General features: G+C 45.2%; 1 protein-coding gene across 4 annotated transcripts in view; it reads left to right on the top strand.

Annotated features, from left to right (window-relative positions):
- Window positions 1-22,429, top strand: part of GPC1 (glypican 1) — a 202,872-nt gene that overhangs the window by 78,010 nt on the left and 102,433 nt on the right. The window contains exon 1 of one of the 4 annotated variants that reach the window (XM_027661856.1): window positions 21,588-21,665. The exons of 2 other annotated variants lie outside the window; for them this stretch is intronic. The gene's annotated coding sequence lies outside the window, so the exon portion shown is untranslated. Of the gene's footprint in view, window positions 1-21,587; window positions 21,666-21,999; window positions 22,099-22,429 lie in introns of those variants that run through there. One more of the 4 variants, XM_027661854.1, reaches the window with a different exon arrangement.

Here is a 22,429-nt window from a genome sequence, read left to right as displayed (position 1 = left end):
ATTTTTTATCTTTAAATTGCATTTTTTTTATCTTTTAAATTCTTACTGCCATGGCAATATGTGTACAGATGGTGATAATATGGAAATGCTGACATTCACAGAACCTTTTTCTATCACAAAACTTCTGTATGAAGATGGAGTTTTGAGATTCTGGAGCTGGATATACTGTGTTTTCCTGGCCTATGCAGATGGCCCTTCCTGCTACATGGCTGTCAGTCATAGCACAGGGACAGACAAAGAACAGCCTGGTGGTTACAGGGCAAATAAGAGATGCAGTTGTAGTTACAGTTTCTAGCTCTGTTGCAGACTTGCTGCATAAACTCAAGCACATTAGTGCTTCTTCTGCATAGAGCTTCCTTCACCTGCCCTTTTCCTGTAATGTCCAGTGAGGCTGTAACTTCTCTGGTGTGTGGAAAAACCCTCTCTAGAGCTAAGAAAGTAGTTCTGTACATCCACACAAGCATGCAGCCAGAACCCGTATTAGGTTGATGGCTGCTGGCAGTAACTGCAAATGAAGAGTGAGCACTTCCCCATCTGCTTTCCCTCAAAGGACCTGCCTCTAACAAGCACCCTGGAGCAAGTCTCACAAGGACAGGCAGTAACCCAGCCCCTTCCAAACCAACTCACACCTATCCCTTGTCCCTCCAATACATGCAAGGAGTTCAAAAGCTCTTCCTTGGCAGTAGCTTGGAGGAGACTTGCTCAGACGAGCCCTTGTGTGGAAGTCTGTGACAGCAGAACATGAAGCAGTGTAGTCCCTGTGTTTGAGCAGCCCTTACAGCAGCCAATTCATTGGATCAGAACTACATCCATTAATCACAGGCTGTTGCTTTCGTTACTGTAATTGAAGGCTGGATTCAGGCCTCACATCTAACCCACTCACCTGACTATCCTTGACTATCACCATTATTTAAAAAAGTAGTAAAAGTCTTATCAATCCAGGTGTTCCCTGAAGCAAATACTGCAATGAATTTTTAAAACAACAATAAACACACACAGCTGATGGGGCCAGACTTCCCATTCCCACTGACTCTCTGCTGACCTTCCTTCTAAGCTGAGACATACATGTATGGTGTCCACTAGGTCAACCTGCTTACTCTCTGGAACAGGCAGGATATTGATATGTACAGGAATCGTGCTCTTGTAGCCTTCAGTAATCTGTCAGCTCACAGGAGTGGTGCAGACAGGCGTAGCACAGGGAAGGCATGATGGAAACCAGGGCCTGGGAGTCTGCTTACCAGTAATGAATAGAAAGAAGGCAAACCAAGATGGAAACCAGTGTGGGAGTCCATGGCAGAGCTCAGGCTTCTTGGGAGGAAGTTGGGGAGTTTTGCCGTAGTGTAAGTGGTGTGCCAGCTGCTAATCTGCTGCTTCTGGGTAGAAGGTGCAAAGGAAGGTGTGCTTGATGAGGAATTGAGTTTTATTTGAAGAACTCTGTATCCTTCATGCAGGAGGAGTAGGGTGCAGGAAGACACCATAATCTTTCCTTTTGGTTGACAGTATGTTATGTTTCAATTGATGTTAACCAGTAGTTTTGGGACGTAAAAAATTCACTTCTCAGATGCTATTTTCCAAATGGTGAAGCACACGGTGGCTTTAGTGAAGTATTTAATGGTCAGGAGTAATCACAATTATCTGTTGTCCTCTTTGGGAGGGGTAAATACAGAGTACAAGACCTGCAGTTTAGCCAGGGTCATGTGTCCTGTCTAAACTACGATGAGATACTAAGATCAGTGAGATACTGGTAGCGTGCAGTCCCTCAGAATGCCATTGGCTGTATTGAAAAAAGAATGCTTTCCCAAGGAAAAGCAGTGTAGCAAGGATTCAGCTTTGGCATCAGTGTTTGTGAACTGTGGGATAGTTGCTGATTTGAAGCTGTGCTGTCAGGCTTGCTGGTTGCAAAAAGCAGCAGGATGTGGCACTCACACAGCTGGATTTAGGTTGGAAACATTTAGCCTTCTATGACCAAGCCTGTACTACTCGGCTACCTGCTGCATCTTCTCTGCCGTTGGGTTGTAATGGAGTTTGACAAGGATTTTTCCCTCTGGAAAACTCGGAAGAACTAGGCTTCCTTGCACATTCATAGAGATCGTTTAGTGACACCAGTACCGGGGCCCTGGTGGAGTTGAAACGGTGAATGAGTAACAGCCCGTAAGTAACTTCGGTGGTGCGGCCTTTGCAGGGAACTCTTCTGTGATTTATTTGAAACAAAAATAATTTGTAAGTTGTGATTCATTGAAACAGTTGATCCTGAAGAACAATTGTGCTCTGAAAAATGACTGTGCACAATAGATGTGCAGGTAGGTTGTATTAAGAGTCTGTTTTACTGAAGTTACAGCCAAAATAAGCAAGTGTTGGTGTTAACGCTGGTGTTGACCCCTCTGCAGCTGTGAGTGTGAACTGGTTTCGTTGCTCTTCTTGCATGTTCAACAAAAGGTCACCTGAGGAATGGTGAGAGTGCACTAAGCCTGCTGAATCTGTCATTTAATAATTAGTATTTATTTGAGGTACTGGGGAGAAGTTTCCCAAACTGTGCCTGGATTCTCCAGATCCAGGACCAATTTGCAAGATACCTGCATGTATACAAACATACATGCATACATGTACATGCACATCTCCTCCCCTGAGGCACTGCTGTAATAAGAGTACAGTGCCTGGAATCACTGTGAAGGAGCTCTGCCCCAGTTGCTTTTCACTTGCTGTGCATGTGAAGCAGGAATCAGTGGGACAAAATAAGCATAAGGCTGCAAATGGCAGGTAAAACAGCTGGTAAGGAAGGCAATGTCAGAGGTGTACTCAGCACATATGAACCCTGTTCAGCACTTGGAAATTGGGGAATGCAAATGACAGCTTTCACAGAGCTGGGGGAGCGACTGGGGACTGGGAATTCAGCAGGCAGGCTCACTCCTTGCCACTTGAGTAGTTTGGATGAAGAATGGAGACACACAGGCTTAGCTGCATGGCCATTTCAGCTGATAGGGACTGTGAAATCACCCTTGCTGTGGTCAGCAGGGGCGACAAGGAGAGGCTGAAAGCAGAGAGGAGGAAGAGTTGGTTCTGGAGCTTTCTTAGTCGCCATTGCAGTGAATAGAAAAGGTGCTTTGTAAAAGTTCCTAGCGGGTGCTCTCAGGCACAGCTGCACGTGCTGCTGGACAGGAACTGACAGGCAGATCATCTGAGTAGAATCCATTTTCCTCACTGACCCAGTGGAAAGAGGTGGTGGGGGAGGCAATGTCTTTGGAAGAAAGGGATGTGTTTGCTCTGCAGTGTCTGTCCTGGGCTGAATGCTCAGAGTTGCGTCTGATCTGCAAGACCTTGGATGGGAGGTGTAAAAGAAATTCCAGATATTGTGGGCACATAACAAGGAGTCTCGGGGGAAGAACTAGACCACAGAAATGAAGTCAAAAGATTGCATTTTAGGTGCTGTGGCTTCTGCAGATGGGTGGTAGGAAACCTTAGTTGGTTTAGACAGGGTTTTTCAGGCACTTCTGTGCTCTTGCTCTCGGGTTGTTGACAGTACAACTATATTAAAATTCCAATTACTGACTTAAATGCTCTCTTTACATGTAAAGTAGATTCCTTACTTTACAGACAAAGGAGAGAACCCTTGTCCATTGGATATCTGCTCTCAGAGTTGTTCTGCAAGAGAAACCTAAACAGCAAATAGCTGTTTAACTATCCCTTCTGCATCCTATTGCATATTTTCTCAAAAGGTAATTTAGAAGAAACCATGAATATCTTTTACTACCAGTGATAGATATCTTGAAAACAACCTGGGTTCAGGAGACAGCCTGCTTCTGTAATGTCAAGAGTACTGGATTTATGACTACTTAAACCAAGCTTGTTCTAGCTGTGTGCTATTGTACTGCATGTGCACTATCTTTGCAATGTGTTGTAATACCTACTGTAGCGTATGATTGTCTACTGTATATTAAAATACTAAACAATAGCATAAAATTAATACCCAACACATCTGGACTCCTTTGAAGAAAGTTTCAGTCTTGCCCAAATGACACAGAACAGCTACTGGAAGCTTGCAGCATCCTCCGGGGGTGGAATGGGAAGCGTGAGGGAGGGTGGGGAGGGAAGCACACTTTGGCTGGTTGGATTTCTCTCTGTGTGGTGGGTGATCGCTTTCTTTGATCCCACAGCTTGGCATTCTCTCCTCCTGAGCAGCTCTGGCTGCTCAGCTCACTGCTATGTGATTTGGGCACAGCAGCATACTTATAAACCTACTGCTATCCTTAAAGATACCACTTAGCTCCCTGGTGTTTTCAAAAAGGCTTCATGTGGTGATTTTGCTCCCATCTCAGAGCAACATCTGCCATTCTGAATAAATGCAAAGCTAAAGCCTTTGCTCACCCCAGAAGCTGTGGCACCCTCGGAAGGCAGAGATGTGCAGCTCCCAGCACCAGCTCTGTCCCTCCTCTCTGGTGCAGACTGCTCTGGTGTGTCCTGGCCTCCAGGCATAGCATGAAGTGCATTGCAACCCCCTTCAAGCTGAATGAAGGTACATTTTTACCTCATCAAAGGGACCCAAGTTCTGGGCTCAAAACAGCTGCTTCCTGCTGTGCTCTGACATGTGAGGGAGCCAGGGAAGTTCCCCTTCAGGGAGCTCACATCCCTTGGGGTTTTGGAGAGGCACAGTGGAGTTGCTTGCTGTGAAGAGCAGACAGATGGAGACCCAGGTAAGCTGCACTGTGGCACTGCTTTGTTCTGTGTAGGCAGCTCCTGGTGCCACAGGCTCCTGTCAGCGGGCTAATGTGTTGGAGGCAGACCTGTCAGAAGCCCTGTGATGCTCTGCTGAGCCCCCTCCCCAGGGATCTCCCCTTTGTTTCATCCCCGTTGTGCACTGCTCTCAGCCTCCCACATCTGCTCTGCCACCAAGAGAGGAGGCAGCTGCCCAGGCTCCATGGGCAGAACGGATTCACTGGCTCCTGTGCCATGCCAGGAACCTGAGAGGCGACAGGGTGGGAGCTCGTGTCTCATTGCTGCAGGACCTGCAGCTGGCATGAGGAGTGACTTCATATTCAAAATGTTCTTCTCCTTTGGCTACCTCATTATGTTCAACAGAAAGAAAATTTTAAAAGAAATCCATCTGGATTCAAAGCGTTGGAAACATGGAAAAAAGGGTGCGGAAAGATGGCTGCTCCTGAGTAGCACATGCTCTCTATTTGCTACCAGATTTTAATAGTTGCTTCCATTGCTTTAACTTATTCAGTTGGCTGCAACAAAAGAGATTGAATTTTAGAAGGCAAGTTTCAGTGCTTTTTTGAGAACTAGACCTTGGAATAACAAAACATTCTTGAAAATATTAATCAGATGATTTTAATAGTTCAACACCCTGGGCAGTAATGGCTGGAGTGGACAGGAAGATTTCCAGACTGAGAGCTTCCCTTATGAGTCACCTGCCCTGACCTCAAGGGCCACGTTTAAGGACTGCCGTGTTTCAGGGCCACTCATCTGCTGGTTTGTAGCAGTAACTACTTAGTATCCTGAATCCAGACAGTACCAGTTTTCACAGATCCAGCTTCCCAGTCTTGAGCGTGCTCCGGAAGCGAGGGACAGCAGCCACTGCTTCCCAGTGGGACACATCCCTCTCACAGGAGAGGCAAGAAACTTTGGGCAAAGCGAAGAGCAGCCCAGATGGGCTCCTGGCAGCGTGGTCCCCACCTGGGGCTTTGTGGTGGCCTGGCCCCATTGTGTGAATGTGAGCAAAGGCTCGTCTGGGTCCAGCTCTCACCTATCGATCCCTCTGCAGCTAACACTGAACCAAATTTGCAATGACTGGAAAACACAAGGGATAAGTACATGAGCTGAAAAGGCTGAGTGTTATTCAGGCCTTGGGGGAGAAAATATCAGTGACCAGTGGGAGATATAAACACCAGATACTGCTTAATTTACTAGCACAGAGGTTCATGGACTGGGAGCTGAACCAAAAGCAAAACTGTGGCTCTGCTGTTGGGAAAGACGAGGGTTATAAGCTCTTGTAAGAGCCTCCCACAATCTTACTTTGATCAGTTAGGATAAAGAAAATATACAGCCTAGCTGACAGCAACTCTTTACTGCTCAGGGAAACAAATAGCGATCGCAAGTGGGAATGACAGGCAGACCAGAAATGCGCTTTCCAGGGCTGAATAGACCTGTTAAGCAGCATCTGAAGGGCTTGAGCAGAGGTGATTAAAGAAGATGCTATCTCCCAACCCTAGCAGACTACAAAAGGTGTATTTTCAGTGGCTAAATCCTGAAACAATTACGGCCTAGAGCATAGTCAGGTAATTTCTTATCTTTCTGATGGCCTGCTGGCAAAATCTGTTTTCTTAAATGAGGTTTGTAATGTCTAATACTTCCAAGGGAAGATGGTATTGCCGCTACAATGTGTGTGGTAGTGAGGATCAAAATAAACATAGCAGGCATTGCTAGAAGTGTGTAGGCTTATAATTAATATTCCATTCCTCAGGGAAGTGATATTTTCATTTCGGTTGTGGAAGGACTTGTTGCTTGTTATGCAGGAACACTGAGGGTTGTGCCTGCTCCACATTCCCCCTGTGCTTCCTCAGCACAGGCAGATTTGACTTTTGCATCTGAATTGATGGGCTTGTTTCTGCTGAGTTCTCCAGAACTGCTCCCGTGGAGGGGAAGTCACTGCCCCAAGGCACATGTGCCTGTGTGGAAGTGTGTGGATGGGTGGGTGCTGACACCCAACCCAAGGCAGTGGTAGGTTTCGATGGATGAGCTGTTTCTGGGGACATGATGGGGTTTTTCTCATCCTTGCCCTTGACCATTTTTTCCAGCCATTTTTCTGTACATGTGCAAGATGGACACAGTGACAAAGTCCTTTACTGGTGCCATTCCTCTCACCTGAGAAGATGGCGAGCAGGTGCGAGTAGGCAGCATATGCTTCGGGGGGCTTCCCTGAGCCTACCCGTGCCTGAGGGCACATAACATTGCTGAGCCTCCAGCAGAAAATGAGAGAAACAGTGCCTTTGCTTTGGTGGTTCTTTGGAGATAAGCACAAATTATTATTACAAACGACTTGATTGTAAGCCTTAGTGCAACACACATTTTCAGTAAGGCTGTTCTTTTAAATGTTTCTTTTTCTAAGATCCTGAGAGCTTTCTTAAGAGGAGTTTGTTTTCTTTTTAAAAAGAAACACCACCCATTTTACCTTGCAGAGGCAATGAATCCATGGTATTGCAGTTGATGGGGTTTATTTCTTCCTACTAAACAAGCAACCTCAGCATTGCATTTAGGTGGTTAAAATTCCTCTTGTGTCTTTGTTAGACTGCTTATCTATGAGATGGTGAAAAAGGACAGATGATGGCAAAGAAATGTGAATGTGTGAAATCAAAGAAGAGACTGCTGAGAAGAGGAAAGGCTGACTGAATGACACAGGTCACTCTAATGCAGAGGTTTTCCAGTAGCAACAGGTCTCAGGAGTTTATCTGGTTGGTGGTAAAGCCACAATGGACCGATCTTCTGGGGAGCCCTCCTGTACAACCTGTACCATAGGATCACTATGCATTTTAGGGAAAATGTATCTACATTTCTTTCCCACTCTCCATTTGGTCAGACTAATGAGCATATATTTTTACAAAGACAACAGAGATCCATTAGAATTGGAATAGTGTTGTGGTTTTCTTGGTGTTTTGTTCTGTTTGGTTTTTTTTAATGAAGCATCTAGGGAAGAAGGAAGGAGTAGGATATTTCAAAATGGCAACTGTCCTAAAAAGTACAGTACTTCTGCATTGCAGGCTGATCCATTTGGCTTCTCTGAATACAAATCAGCAATGAAAGTGGAATTTACTTGGAATTAAAGTAGATAATATGCGTAAGGGACACATTGGAAGTTGTCCATGTTAGACTGTGATGAGGCTTTGAGATAATTTTCCTATCCTGAATCTATTTTACTGTTCTTGTTTTCACATGAAATCTTGGTAGCTTTGAATTGCCTCAGGAAGTATACACTGATTGTTCTTGTGACTCTTGGACTCCTTTACTGAAATATCATGTGTCAGGCCAAAAAAAACCAAACCCTAAAGTTCATCTAGAAGTTCACATCTCCTGGCAGGCAAAAGCATGAAACTGGAATACTTTCAGGACTTGTGAAGGAAGCTCGTCTTTGCCAGTGTCTTTAATTACAGAGTCTAAAGCTCATAGCTAGGAACTAGTTGGCTGTTTGACACAGAGTATACAAAATCTGCCTTGGTGGAACTATTGGTTCAGGCCAGTAGTGTCTGTAAAGCATCTGACTTGCAGCACACTTCACTTCTGAGAAGAAGCACTTTGTTCTAGCTCCTGACACCAGGGCAGTCACTGTATAGTGGTTGTGATTAAAGTAACGAGCCCTATGTTTGGACAAACCTCTCTCTGCTGCTCAGAAGAGGGTTGATGGATACAAAAGCTCTTCCCAATTTGACTAACCTGCTGTTAAGCACACAGGTGAGTTACAAGAGTTGAAAGCACTGAGGGTCCAGTCCCTCTGTCTTTGAAGCCAGCCAGAGTTTTGATATCAGCTTCAATGGGAGCAGTTTTGTCCTCAGGTGAGCAACAACCTGAAGCTACAGCAAGTGCTTTGCATCATATTGAAAAGGAGCTGGATTTCTAACAGCAGCTCCTCTACAAGATCTGATCCATTCCCAATTGTTCCCCCTGTCAGATGCTGCTTTGGAAATCAGTAGTTCAGTGTCTCTGCTGGCTTAAGGCAACTGCTGATCAAAGTGCAGGTTTTGTTATTTGTGTGCCCTAATAAATATCTTAAGGCAGATGCAGAACTCTGTAAGCAGAGGGAGGAGCCAGTTTTCAGTGGAAGGTTATGCTGGGATAGAATCAGTGATGCTTCCTTTGTGACCTCAGTAAACCAGGTGATTGCAATGTGCTTCAAGAGAAATGGGGACTTTGAGGAAATCCAAGATTTTGGCTCAGAGGAGCTGTGGAGTTTGGAGCATGGCTGCTGCACTGCCACTTCAGCACTGCTCACTTACACAGCAGAAATGTGGGGAACCACTGGGTCAGAGTGAAAGGGGTCAAAGAAGAGGAAGAAGAAGGAGTGAGTGGGTAATCTGTGTCACTGAGAACAGACTGGGAAGGAACGAGATGACAGTCAAGCTGCTGGTCTGCCACGTGGTCATCTCCTTCCTGCAGTAGTGCAGTATGGTCCACAGCTAATGAGCCCGGTGTGAGGATATGTAGAATTACGTGTTCATCATCTGTTGATTACAGGAGACCAGTCACATACCTTTCATAAATGTAACAGGGAAGTCTCGTGGTCAAATTTCACAGATAGGGCCTGAAAGACACGTGGACGACAGTGAGTTTGTTTTATGAAAGGGTTAAGTTCTGTATGCCAAGGGAATGAGGGCTGAGGAGACTAAGCAGGCCAGTCATACTCAGAAAGGAGGGGAGGAGGATATTTCATGCAGGGGAGAGGTATCCACAGCTGTCTTCCTGCTTGAGCGAGGCCGAGTGATGGGCATCACAAATCCCATGTGGCTTTCAGCAGGAACAGGACAAACATCCTCTGCTGATGGTTGGAATTTGAAGTAAATCAAAAGTAGACAGTGTGTGAAGTGTATTAATTAAGGGGGTTTCAGCTGTCATAGGGAATGAGGATGCAATTAAACATGCAAATCTTGTTGTATCTTCTTATTTCTAATGCTGGGTAGGTACAGTTGCCTGTCACCCTGTCACACACTGATGGATATGTTGTCCTAGTTCTCAGATGAGGTGCAAGAACCTGATACCATTGCCTAACACCCCAGCCAGCAAGATGGACAGGTCATAACATCCTGGGAAATGGAGAATGAAAAAGTGATCTGAGACCATGTAGCCTCAGCAGATACAGCAAATAGGAGTTGCTCAGTGAAGTCTATTTAGAGCTGTTTGCCCAGCCTGTTTCTAAGCCTCCCCAGTGATAACACCTGTTCCCATGAGATTTCCACTTGGATTTTCTCCAGTGCAGGTGCACTGAGGCTCACTGTGACTGGCATTCAAGCTGTGTGAGCACATATGGTGGGGGAGTAGCAGTCCCTCAGCAGTACCCTGGGTAAGCCTGAAGGCTAGAGCATGACATGCTTATAAACACCAAAACCAACAGAGTTGCACAGTTTACTTCTATTTGCTCAGAGGAACAAATCCTCTCCACTTCCCTACCAAATCCTCTCCACTTCCCTACCAAACTGGTCAGCAAAGACCACGTAGTTAGATGGTGGGAGACAAGCAACCTGCATACAAGTGTGATTGCTCTGCAGAACAGAGTCTTCTGCTCTGGAAGTCTGCTTCTCTGTGGGTACCTGGTTTTATGTTAGTAGCTCAGAAACAGGCCAAAATGTGGGCAGGGCCAGGGGAAACAAGCTGCAAGGCATTACTGAAAATCACACTGATCACAGTGATAGTCAGTGCCTTTTACTTGCTGGTCAGACTGGTATTAAATTTTTCCTATCAGCTTGCAAAAAGAGAAAGTGTTTTTGCATTGCATTAATGACTTAGGTGAATAGTGGCCAGACTGGTAAATGTGTAGAGGTAGTATATCACATCTTTAAGAGTGCCAAGAACATTTCCCACTGGGAAATTCCATTCAATCTGGAAGTGGAGTCGACTTCCAGACTTGATAAAACATCTTGGGGATGGTCCCTTGCTAAGACAAGAAAGAAAAACGTGGTGACAGTACTATTGTGCTGTGATGCACAAAGAATGTGATTATTCAAAAGCAAAAGCATCTCATTGAGCTCAAAGAACAGAGGGATCAAAAGGAGAACTTGCTGCTTTGATTGGGGCCCTGGGTTTAGACTGAGTTAAGTACCTGGGACCTGATGTATGAAATGCACTTTGAAGCACTATGGATTTTTCCAGAAGGGAACAACATACTTGGATGCACAGTATTGGGAGAACTAAGTTCAGATTTTAAAAGTTGCATGTTTTACTGACTGGGCCATGATATCTTTTCAGGTGGGTGCAGAAGATTGCATGCTTACATGCTGGAGAAAAGTGGTGAAGGAAAAAACTGCAGTTTGCATTTAATGTGAATCTGCCACTTCTTAGCAACACTCAAGCAAAAAAGACCCAATAACCAAAATGTTGAGAACAGACCTCTTTTAAGTAATGAAATTGCAGAGCTTTTCCTTCACCCATCTTTATGCATGTAGCTGAGTGCTTAATTAATGACAGTTTCTCTAAGGTATTCCCTAATCATAACCATATTCTGTGGAGACCAGTTACAGCATTGGTATCATCTCTTACTCTATGAACATGTTATGTCAGGTTAATAATGGTTGGAGTGGGAGAGTGATCCAGCCCTCTGAAGCCTGGATCTTGCTAACAGTCCTGTAAATGATTGAAGATACATGAGTAATCTGAGTTCATTTGCCTCTTAATTTCTAACTACTACCTTGAAAAGCAGATTCAAGCAGGGTATGTAGAAATTCTGCTTTGTACTGTTTTTAAGACATGGCAGGAATTCAAGTCATCTTCTCTGCAACATAAATACTGTACTTACCGCAATTTGTAGCAGAGATAAGTACTTTCACTCTAAAAGAAGAATTTATCTTCTATGGTTTTCACAAATAATTGTGGTCAGTGTGGTGGGGTATCTGCTTTCCTCCCCTTCACAGTAGCTGGTGTTCCTGTTCTAGTCCTCTGAAGAATACATTGGAATTGCAGGGAGCTTGGTGGCAGCTGCCTCCAGGAATTCTGTGTGGTACCTTGCAAGCACTCTTATCCTTGTCACACTGCCAGGCTGTCTGAGGGGAAGCTCATTAGTGCTGGGGTGGGGATCTCCAAGGAGGGCATGAACATTACAAGGTGTTAGAAGCTCAGAGGTGGCCAGTTTCCTGTATGCCAGGATCAAGGTCCAGGAAAATGGAATTTGAAGCAAGGTAATGTTAAACAGTGGCATCTGTTTCACTAGAAAATCAAATTGCCTGGATAAACTAGTCTGTTCTTTAGAAACTGTGCACTGAAGATATTGATATGAACACTCGGACCATTCACTGCGATCCAGTTCCAGACTGAGCCTTGCAAGTCTTCAAGCTCACAGTTTTACACTGCTTTTTTCAAGCTGAGTAACTGTTGACCCACTCTGAACTGGGACTGCACTTGAAGCAGTTCCTTGTGACCTGTGCTGCTTGTGGCATGCAGTGACAACCAGGCATAGAGGCCAGAGGCTGCTGTACCTTGCTGGAGTGTGGTCCCTGTGTATGAAAGCAAATCTCATTCAAACCCAGGGATGCTGAACCTCTAGGATGCTTCAGCCAAAGCTGGTTGGAAAAGAGCAGATGCATTCCTCTGATGTTCTTACAAATGCAAACAGCAACCTGTTTCTCTTGAGTAGCTGAAAATGTTGTGAAAGGAACTATTTAATATTGTCTGGGATAAAATGTCTCATCAAGATGTTTCTCCCATCCCTTTCCCTTCCTTATGATTCTTCTTAGTGGTCTCCACTATGCCTTTGTGCATCCTGAAATGTGAGCCCTTAATGGAAGTGTCAGGTAGGCAGGGAGCAAAGAGGCGGGCGAGCGTAGGGTGAGTCCAGCAGAAAGTAATCTCTTATAATCCCTGGAAAATGTTATTTCAAAGCAAAAAGATGTAAAGAAATCTAACAGCTCTATCCCATGAAATGTAAACCCATCTTCAGCATTAGATGAATATGCAGGGTTTACTTGGAATGTGAAGGCTCCTTAATGCACAGCAGTTAACACCACAGATATTAATGCTCATGAATAACATCCAAAGAAAAGTTGAGTAGTAATTGTTGTGGGAATCACAACTTCAATTTTTTAAGACTTCTGTTAAATTGATGGGTTGGTCCCTTTAACCACACAGAGACATACACGGAAAACCCAAAAATCAGAGCACACACAGAAGTGGTTTTTTTTCTTCTGTAAATACTGCTGCAGCCTTGGAAGTAAGAGGGGAATAGAAGGTGAGGGGAAGAAAAAAAGATCTTTAAATGGTTTAAAAAAAAAAATAATCCTTGCTCTAAAATTTCTACTGCCAAACTTCATCACAGACTAATTCCTTGCAGCTGAGCTGCAAACCTCTATGAAAATAGGGGTTTACAGTGGAAACACTGACTAACGATAGCTGTGCAGTCCCATGAATAATGACGCTCTAATTATGCCTTATGATTTACCAAGACCTGCTTTCTCTATAGCTCATGAGCTTTTCCTGGTTGCTGGTTTGGGGAGCAGGGTCTTTTTTTTTCTTGACTGTGGTTTGCTTCTCTTTGTTCGTATTATGTTGGCACATAGTTTTTAAAAAGCTTTTCCCTGAAGGGAGCCGGGCAGACAGCTATGATTAGGTATGAAATGATTGGTTGAGCTGTTTGTCAAAGTTATAAATAGGATACCACACAAACCCAACACTAATCTCGCTGAAAGACAGATACTGGCAACATTTCTTAGTCATCTGTTCCTGACGCTCAGGGGAGAACAGCTACACTTCCATTAAGTTTTCAAACAGAAGTTGCCTAAAATAAATTCCTCTGGTAAAATTTTGGGCATATGCACTATGAACCATGTTGAGATCTAGCAGGGCGTTGGAGTTTCAAATGTTCATCACAGTTTAAACTGGGTCCTCTGGATCACCCCTCTGTGCGGGAGTGAAAGGCGATGCTTTGATGTTTGTGGAAGCCAAGATCTGTTCATGAAACGGTTGTGGCAGGACCAGACTGGTGTTTGCATCTCCTCATACCCGGGATTAATTTTAAGGGCAGAAGAGGAAGTCCCTATGGATATCCTTTGCATCTTTAGGCAGCTTTCTGTAATCTGCTTTTGGAAGATCAGATGGAGGCATAAAAAGAGGAGCAATGGTGCAGGTTGTACCTACGTGCTTCTGCAACCAGAAGGGAAAGGCAGCATATTGAATTCCTTCTGCTGCAGATCACTCACACACAGCAGCCAAAGGTTTCAGCAGACTCCAGCCTGGATGCTGATACTTGTGCGCCCAAGTTCTGCATCAGCTGCAGAACTGGAAGTCTGTAATTTCATGTTCCCACAAAATGACCCCATACTTGCCATTTGCTTTTGTGGTCCCTCAAATTGTAGGAAGGGGCTCCACAGCTCAGCACTTCTGCTGCTGGCCAAAACACTCCTGAGACAAATAAAGCGAAACAGTAGCTGAAGAAGAACCAAGGATTTCTAGGGCTGAAAAAAACCTTCAAGTTGCAAAGTGAAAAAGCCCACAGCAACAAGAACTTGCCCCTCCAATCCTGCACCTTCCCACATCCCTGCCAACACATACAGCAAAGAGTTTTAGAGGAGATATAAGCACTCCCAATTTATGGCACAAGTCAACAACTCTGCATAGGTAAAGTTGTTTAAATTTTTATAAAAATCTAAAAAAGGATGATCTTGAATTTGTGGGGTTCAGACAATTTGTTACATGCATATTTTTAATTTTGATAAGTGTACACACATTTATGGAATTTGTGATTAAGAAGTGTCATTAAATTTAAGTTTTAGATATTTAGGCGTAGGCATTTTGCTTTTGCAAACTCTCAGATTCAGATCCAAAAACTTAGTGTGTTTAATAACTATTTAAAGGCAAGATTTTTTGCAAGCTCAGGAGTCATTTTCATTTTTCCCAGCAGACAGAGTGGTTTAGGTTTTTTTAGTTTGTTTATTTTCCCTTTTTGCTAGAGAGCGAGACCCTTCTTTGGATGCAGACATCCTCCTGCAGGATTGGAATGAGCCGCCCCCGCACTCCTTGGTGCTCCCAGCAGTGTCTGTAGCTGTGCTCAGCAGGAGGAGGCAGCCCACGGTCCTCACCTGAGTGAGCTGGCAACCAGGTGTGCAGCTCATCAAGGTGGGCAGCCGTGGCAGCCCCCTGGGCACCGTGCCCAGCCTCCTGCTCTGTTGTGGTACATCCTTGCAGGAGCCCTGAGTTGAGCATGTGGCTGAAACCCAGAAAGATGATTTTTATGGTTTTCACACCAGCGTCTACTGCTTGAGCAGCTTTGCTGGGGTTGAAAGGAAAGGTTCTCTAATTGCTGACTTCTCCATGAGAGGTTAAGCCAGGTTTGTTTCTTGCATTGGGAACTGGCATTGGGACTGGCCACAAGCACTCCCTATTCTTGACCGATAGTTTTACGAGCTTCCTGAAGCTCTTTAGTCTCTTTATCCCAAACTAGACCCAAGTGCAGTACTACCATTTTCGTTGCAGAGCTTCAGCAGAGGAACTGGAAAAGGCTTTTGATTTTGTCCAAACCCTTCCTCAAGTTCCTGGCATGGATTATATGAATTATTGCCCCAAAGTTGTTTGGTTTTTTTTAAATGGAGCCTTCACCTCTTTAAACCTTCACCTCTTTAAACATCCTAGTGCTATCTGCATCTTTAGTCCTCAGTTTACTGCCCAGACTCCTTTTCTGGTCTGATCCTTCTGGCAGCAAGCTGTCAAGACACAAGGAAGAGCTGACAGTTTCTCCAGTAGATTTTTTTTCCAAGAAGTTGGAAGAAAAAGGTTCTGCTTAATGAATTGCTTTTCTTCTTATGTAATAACATATTTATGTTGTTATGGAGCCTGCAATGAAGCTGCATCTGATAAGAGTGATAGGTTTCCAGTTTGATCTTATTTTAGATTGCAGCAAACTGAGGATAAAAAGACTCTTTGTTCCAAGAAGAAAAAACATCTGGTGAGAAGCTGATGTGCTTGGGACAACTCTGAAAGAGGTTAATAGTGATGGATTACGACACAGAACTTCAATACGTCCCCACAAGTGTTATGAGAAAAGATAATTCTTCCCTTGTCTAAGATTCATTTTAAGAGTTTTCTGTTTTTCAGAGAAGGGGAGAGGAAAGAGTGTAACAGTGTTACACTGTTACAGTGTACACAAACCCTGTGTGTTTGTCCATTATCCTTGCAACTGGTCTAGTCTGAACTGAAGGCTTCTTTCAGGATTAATTTATTTGGAGAGTGTTAATTGTAGACCATGTCCTGGCTCCCAATTGATGCCTTTAACAAGGCTCTTTACCTGGAGCAGACCTGCTCAGGAGCTCCCCTGTGGTGGGTTTGGTGCCCAGGAGTGTTGGATTCGGTGTCAGTTCTGTTAGCTGGAGGTCCTTCATTGCTTGTGGTACGTGTGGATTTGGCCATCATTCTTTCATTCCTCTCTCAACCGCTGAAAAAGATATTTTCTGTTGCAAATTGTAAAGCATTTCCTACTTTGTCCTTAAACACAGGCTTGGATTGCTGCACCCTGTGCTGATTCCTGCTGTGTGTGCACAGCTTGGATTCAGCAGCTTAGTCAGGCCCATGTAGCTAAGGACAGATCCAGGTCCTGAGAGAAACTTGGGGAGCAGAGTGATGGGAAGGGGTGTTCTGTTTCATTCAGAAAGACGGTCCTAAAACCCAAAGGAGCAATGCGTGGGTGAAGTGCTTTCATGCAGAGCTTTTCAGTAAGAATCATGTCTGTTGTCAGCACTTGTGACATTTTCTCTGTTCCCTTCCTCTGGGCAGTTTGCCACTGTAACATACACAGATGACATTAGGATTTTCAGACTGTCATTTCTGAAGGCACTCTTATCTACTCTGTACTTAGTATTTTTCCAGGACACAGAGGTGGCTCTTTCTCCTCTGTTAATTAACTTTTTTTGCCCATGTTTGCCTGCCTTATAAATTCCTTTGACATCAGGGTCTAGGATTAAACAAATTGATACCACACTTCCAGTGTGAGCTTGACACTGAGCTGACAGCCTCAGAGCCTGAAGTATTTTGACACACGAACAGAGCAAACACAGAGGAAATTGCTGTTCAGACTCCTTCGCACCCTCCCGCCTGGTTCCCTGGGATCCAGACTTGAGTGGCCTGTGTTGGTGAGAACTGGGGCAGTCCCAAAGCTCTCCCACTCATCAGGGGGTTTCTGCTCTGAGGATGCCAGTTGTGGCATTTCTCAGAAGTACCTGTATTTATTCACTGTGTCAGGTTTTCATTGTAATGCAATTACAGAACAGTGCTAACCTGGGTAGGGAGCCAACTCCATGCAGTAGCCAGATTAAGTTGCCTTATTTGGTTAACAGTATTTTGATAGTTTATTAAATCCTGGTAGGAGTAGAAAGATAAGGAGTGGAAAGAACAAGTCTTATGGATTATCTACTCCTGGTTTTTCACTTCTGTTGGTATAATCCTGGTCTGAATGATGAGCTGTGGGAACAAGCATTTAATGTTTTGCTATTGTCTCATCTTAAACACGTGCATTGCTTTAACAGAATAAGCATATTCTCCAGCTGTTTTTCCCAGTTTGCTGTTTTTATCACTGATGTGGAGCGTAGTGCTTGTTTTCTTTATCTGGAACAAAAACATTAGTTCATCTCAGATAGCACAAGGTATTTGATCAGCCCTCAGATGATAAGGCATTATAAAAGCTGCTGACATGGGACAAATTCAAACCTGTGGTGTGCAGCTTGAAAAGCCTCCATGCCCTTGTTATCAGTCCCCTGAGATACCCAGCGGCCAAGAGAGATAGGAGTTGATTATGCTAGCCAAATCTCTCTCATCTTACTGAGGCCGGGAGACAGTAAGGATGTGCATGGGATCATGGGTGTGGATTCAGGAGGTGAGACAGTGTCTGCCTCTTCCCCACAGTTCTGCACATGTCTGAGCTGTGACACTGCTCTGTTCTGGCCTTGGGCAGGCTGAGATTAACCTGGGTCTTGCCACTTAGCACTGAGGTCCATGAGTGGTTCCTTCAGGGCACTGGTGAAGCAGACAGCTTCTTTCTGGCTCTCCTCTCACTCCTATTGAATTAGCTCGAAGTCCAGCACATCTGAGACATCCTGAGTTCATGGCAGGGCTGGTTCCTAGCTACACCCTACCCAGCTCTGCTTCTCATCCTGAGAGTGCTTCTGTGTATGGAAGTGCAGGAAAATCAGGACTTCACATGAGCAAAGCCCTTCCTCATGACATACTCTGCCCCTGGTCTCTGGGCCAGCCCACAGCCCTGCCCCACCATGCAGATCCTCAACTCGTGGTATCGCCAAGACCAGGGAGAACACAGTCCAGTGCATTTGGATCCCAGTGTAAATGTTTGCTGTACAGTACTTGATATTCAGGCCTGCCATGACTTCCTTGGCATTGTGTGCAAACCAAAGCCAAAAATGACGATACTCTTAATATATAATCATAAAATAGAAGATATCGTATTTTGCTGACAGCTGACTGCAAATCAAAGAAACAGGCTGCACAGCTAACATCTGCCTTTGCAATATGGCAAAATAACTGATTTGCTCTCTCCTTAATAGAGCAGTCTGGTCTCTGGTTCAGTTTGATGTTAGCAGCTACTACAGGAGATCACCTGCATGCCCAGACACCTTACATGAGTATTACAGGGCATAGGTGTTTGGAAGCAGCTTGCCAGCTGATGTTTCTCAGTGTATCTAGAATGAAAATGGCATGAAGAGCTCTTCCTAGGATGGTCAGTCAGGACTGTCTCCTAGACTGAATATTTTTTGGGTATGCCTGTTTCCTCTTAGGAGTTATCTGACTGAGATTCAAGGTAGCATTGCGGTGTTAGTGCTGGCTGTGCTGTCAATTAGTTATCAGCACGTGCTAAATCGTGTTTTCTTTAGAGATATATATTTCAACAGAGATAGGGACAGGAACATCTGAAGCAGGAAAAGCTGGAAGTCATAAGGAAGGGGATTTACTTTCATTGTGCTACCTCTTGGAAAGGTATTTTTAACATCTGTACCACCTCCAGGCTCATTTTGCATCAGCTGCAGACATTCTGACATGGTTAAAAAAAAAAAAAAAGAGAAATAGGAAGAAAACCCATGGTCTAAATTATGCTGGTTTGTCCTCAGTTCCCAGCTGTGATGCTCATTAGCCTAGGTGGGATTTAGGTGTGAAGAGGGAGAGGCCAACAGATGGTAGTGCCTACAAGGGACAGTAGGAGAGGAGTGGAGCTCCTCGGCTGCCAGGTGCTCTCAGGCTAATTGGCTGCACCTGGCCAGGGACTGTGTCCTGGTGTCCCTGCCATGCCTGGTAGGGGCATCTCAGCAGTGTGGCACTTCTGCAAACCTGATTACCTGAGACATGTCCGCCCAGAAACCCTCAAAGAGGGAGTTTGGGCTGGAGCTGTCCTGGCATCTGGGGCTGAACTGAGGCTAGGAGCATGAGGTGACTTGTTGGAGCAGTTTGGAGAGTGAGTGGGAGGAGGGTTACAAATATGAGGGAAGAATTATGATGGATTTATCACAGCCTGAAATAAATTAACCTCGGTGAGGAATGATTTTGTAATAATTTGCATTTAGATACTCCGACACATCCAAATAACCCCAAACCTTCTGCAAACATTGTAATTAATTCAATCTCCAACATCCTGTGAGAGGGATAGAAATAGCACTATTTACATGGTTAAAGGAGCCAAGGACTCTTCTCTCAGTATTGCATTTCACACCCCTGGGACTGCCCTTCTGTCTTGTTTTCGTGGCTACGGAGCCTCGTGGTGGGGTGAAATGCAGGAGCAGTGAACATCTGGAGCGCTTTTCTGAACACAGTGAGCTGAGATCCTGCTACTCTGGTATGTTCTACCACACAACCCATGTCAGGTAGGCCCAGGGATGAGGGGAGCTCGCGTGGGCTGGGGCAGCAAGGCCAGAGCACACCGGGGAAGAAGCAGGGAGCTTGAGCCCTGTCTCACCAGCTCATGGTAGTGGTGGATGCAGGCAGGCTGCAGGGACCCTGCCATGTAGCAACCTGGCTCCATCCCCACGTGGGAAGTGGTCAAGTGATTTAATATTCAGCACTCTCAAGTGCAGTAATGAATTTGATAGCCCAAATGATCTGCTAACCCAGCCAGCTGAGAGGATATTTGAAGGGCAATCCAAGCCCACAGCCAGGCAATGGGATATTTTCTCATCCTCAGTCTCCTGCCTATTCCTTTCCACTCCAGGGCAGTTAATCATAAACGAGGTATTTGTTTGATGCTGTTTTCATGCATGCTTTACCCTGTTTCTGTTTCCAAGGGACCATGAAGTCGGTGGGTTACATCCCACCCCAGCTTCAGCAGCCTTTGCAGGAGAGCTGGCTTTTCCAGGGAGACCCATATTGAACCACACGTTGTGACTGTCAAAAGCTTGGGCAAGCTGATAGTTTTTGGAAAGGAAATCGAGCATCTCAAAGTGCATCCTCTTTTACTTACAAATGTGTCTTAAATCCAGAGTGCTTAGGGCAGCTGGTGTTAGCTGAGCCATCAAGTGCACCTTGTGCACCTCCATGTTCCACTGCCAGACCTGGTCAACTACGAGGTTGCAAGTCAAGGGCTGGGGAGAGATGGTTGGTTTTCAGTTACAGACGCATGGGGTGGTGTAAATCTCTTTGGGCCTGACACAGAGTTGGCCGGAGTTGCTGGGAGTGTATCCGTTATCTTCAAGGGGATTTGAGCAGCCATATCTTTGCTGTCAGTTTGGTTTCTGCTGTGCCCACTCGCTTTCTGTAAAGCTCTTCCAGGGGCTGGAAGCATGAGCTCTCCAGCAAGTGGTGAACAACAGGCCAGCTGTGTACAGGTAGAATTTCTGTGACGCAGCAGCACAGAGAGAACACACACTGTATCCTCGTAAAACACCTCTGACTCTCCATAGGTTTTTATAGATAGTCTCCTGCCAAGGAAACCCGGAGCTATTTATAGTGTAGCTTCAGCAGTGATATAATGGCAAGTTGGCAAACAAAAGCACTTTGAAATATAAGGAGAAAAAAAAATATGGTCTGTAGTGCATTTATTTTGGAGTCAATAGAAAAAGGTTAAATAATAATAGTGAATGTTTCCAGGGTGGGTCAGGTTAAAAAGCAGAGAAAGCAAAGCATGTTCACAGTGCTGTAGGACTGTTCTGTGTGCGCAGAGTTTGAATTACAGAGACAAATAAGAAAAACTTTGCTTCCCACTGAGATAGAGTGAAGTGGTGCTGAGTACCACACAAACACCTGCAGAAAGCGAAGATAAATGCTACTTCAAAAGGGATTGAAACCGCTCTGAGCGGTTGAAAAAATTCTATATTCAATTCACAAAGTTAATTGTGCAAAATTAAGTGATTTTAGCTTCAGATGTGACTTTTCTCTTGCTTTCTGCCCTTTTTTTCCCCTGTCCCTTTCCCCTCGGTCCCCAGTGCTGGCTGGCTGGCAGTGACTCGAGACTCTGCTCACACAGCAAGGTGTTGGGCTGGTGCCATCCTGCTGAAACACGCTCTGCCTTGTCTAAGGTGGGAGCGCAAGGGGTTCTGTCTGGGCATGTCACATTTTAATTAACGCCTCACACTGCTGCTGCTCCTCAGTATCCGTCAGGGAGCTCAGGCAAAGCACAGGGCTCTGCCTCACTGTCCTCTCCTCCTGGGGGCAATCCCCACACTTTCCCCCTTCCTTGGTTTCTAAAGCCTGTGCAGGGAATGCGCCTGACAGGCAGCTTTGATGAACATGTCAGTGTCTTCTTTGTGGGGATGTTCATGTTTGCTCTTCCAGTTTCAGGCAGGAGACCTGCTGGCTGCAGGCCAGGAGATGGGAGATTCTCCAAGTTCAGTTTCCCAAAAGAGGGTATCTGTAAAGAGCTGTCTGAGGCTTCAGCCCTGGTGGCTAATGGTGCACAGAGGAATGGTAGGAGTGCTCATACCCTTGGGTTCTGTTGAAAGCAAGGGCTCTACACAGGACCCGGACCTCAGCAGCAAAATTCACCAGCGACTGAGGTGATGAAGGCACTTTTGGGAACCACTGGGATCCCTTGGGATCCACTTCCTTGTTGATCGGCTTCTCAAAGAGGCACTGAAAAGGCCTCTCTCTGTCCTGAAGGCACTGAAGGCCTCATGGAACGGAGGCATCCCACAGTAAAACTGCTGTCCACAAAACTCCTGTCCTTGCCAGAAGTCCTGTGGCAGCAGAAATTGGATGGAAAGGGCTGTACAAGAACAAAGTTTTTAATTTGCTGTGACAGGAATCAAAGGCTTGTCTTGTCAGAAAATTACAGCTCCCTTTTCCTGCCTGTCTGTCACACGTCAGCAGGCCTCATGCTGCAGAGATAAACGCAGCTTTACAGAAAGGAGCCCAGGGAATCATTCGGAACAATCTAGTTCATGAGGGAAGGAGAGGCTTAGGCAAGCAACTGAACTGAACTTGCATTTGGTATGGCAGGCACTGAGCCACATAATGTTTATATTTGACTCGTATATTTGAGTTTTTGTATTGAAGCAAGTTGCTGCTTTTACTGTTGCTCTAATGGTGTGGTACCTGGGCACTTGTGGGGACAGGGAGTGGGTCCCATGGGAGATTGCAGCCCATGGAACACACTGCCCCCCAACGCTCCTCTCAGATGGAAGCACAACACAAGGGTTTTGACGACAGTTACTCTCCTGCAAAAGCTGGCGAGCAGCAATTCCAATCACGTTAGACAGGAAGACTGCTCTGGGGGTGCAGATGCCCACAATAACTCGTTTTCCAAGGGCAGGCTCACACC

The sequence above is a fragment of the Corapipo altera genome, unplaced genomic scaffold, assembly GCF_003945725.1.
Source record: "Corapipo altera isolate COAL_440 unplaced genomic scaffold, ASM394572v1 175, whole genome shotgun sequence".
NCBI lineage: Eukaryota > Metazoa > Chordata > Aves > Passeriformes > Pipridae > Corapipo > Corapipo altera.
Note: the sequence above shows the minus strand (reverse complement) of the source record. Positions and strands in the feature narration are given on the sequence as shown.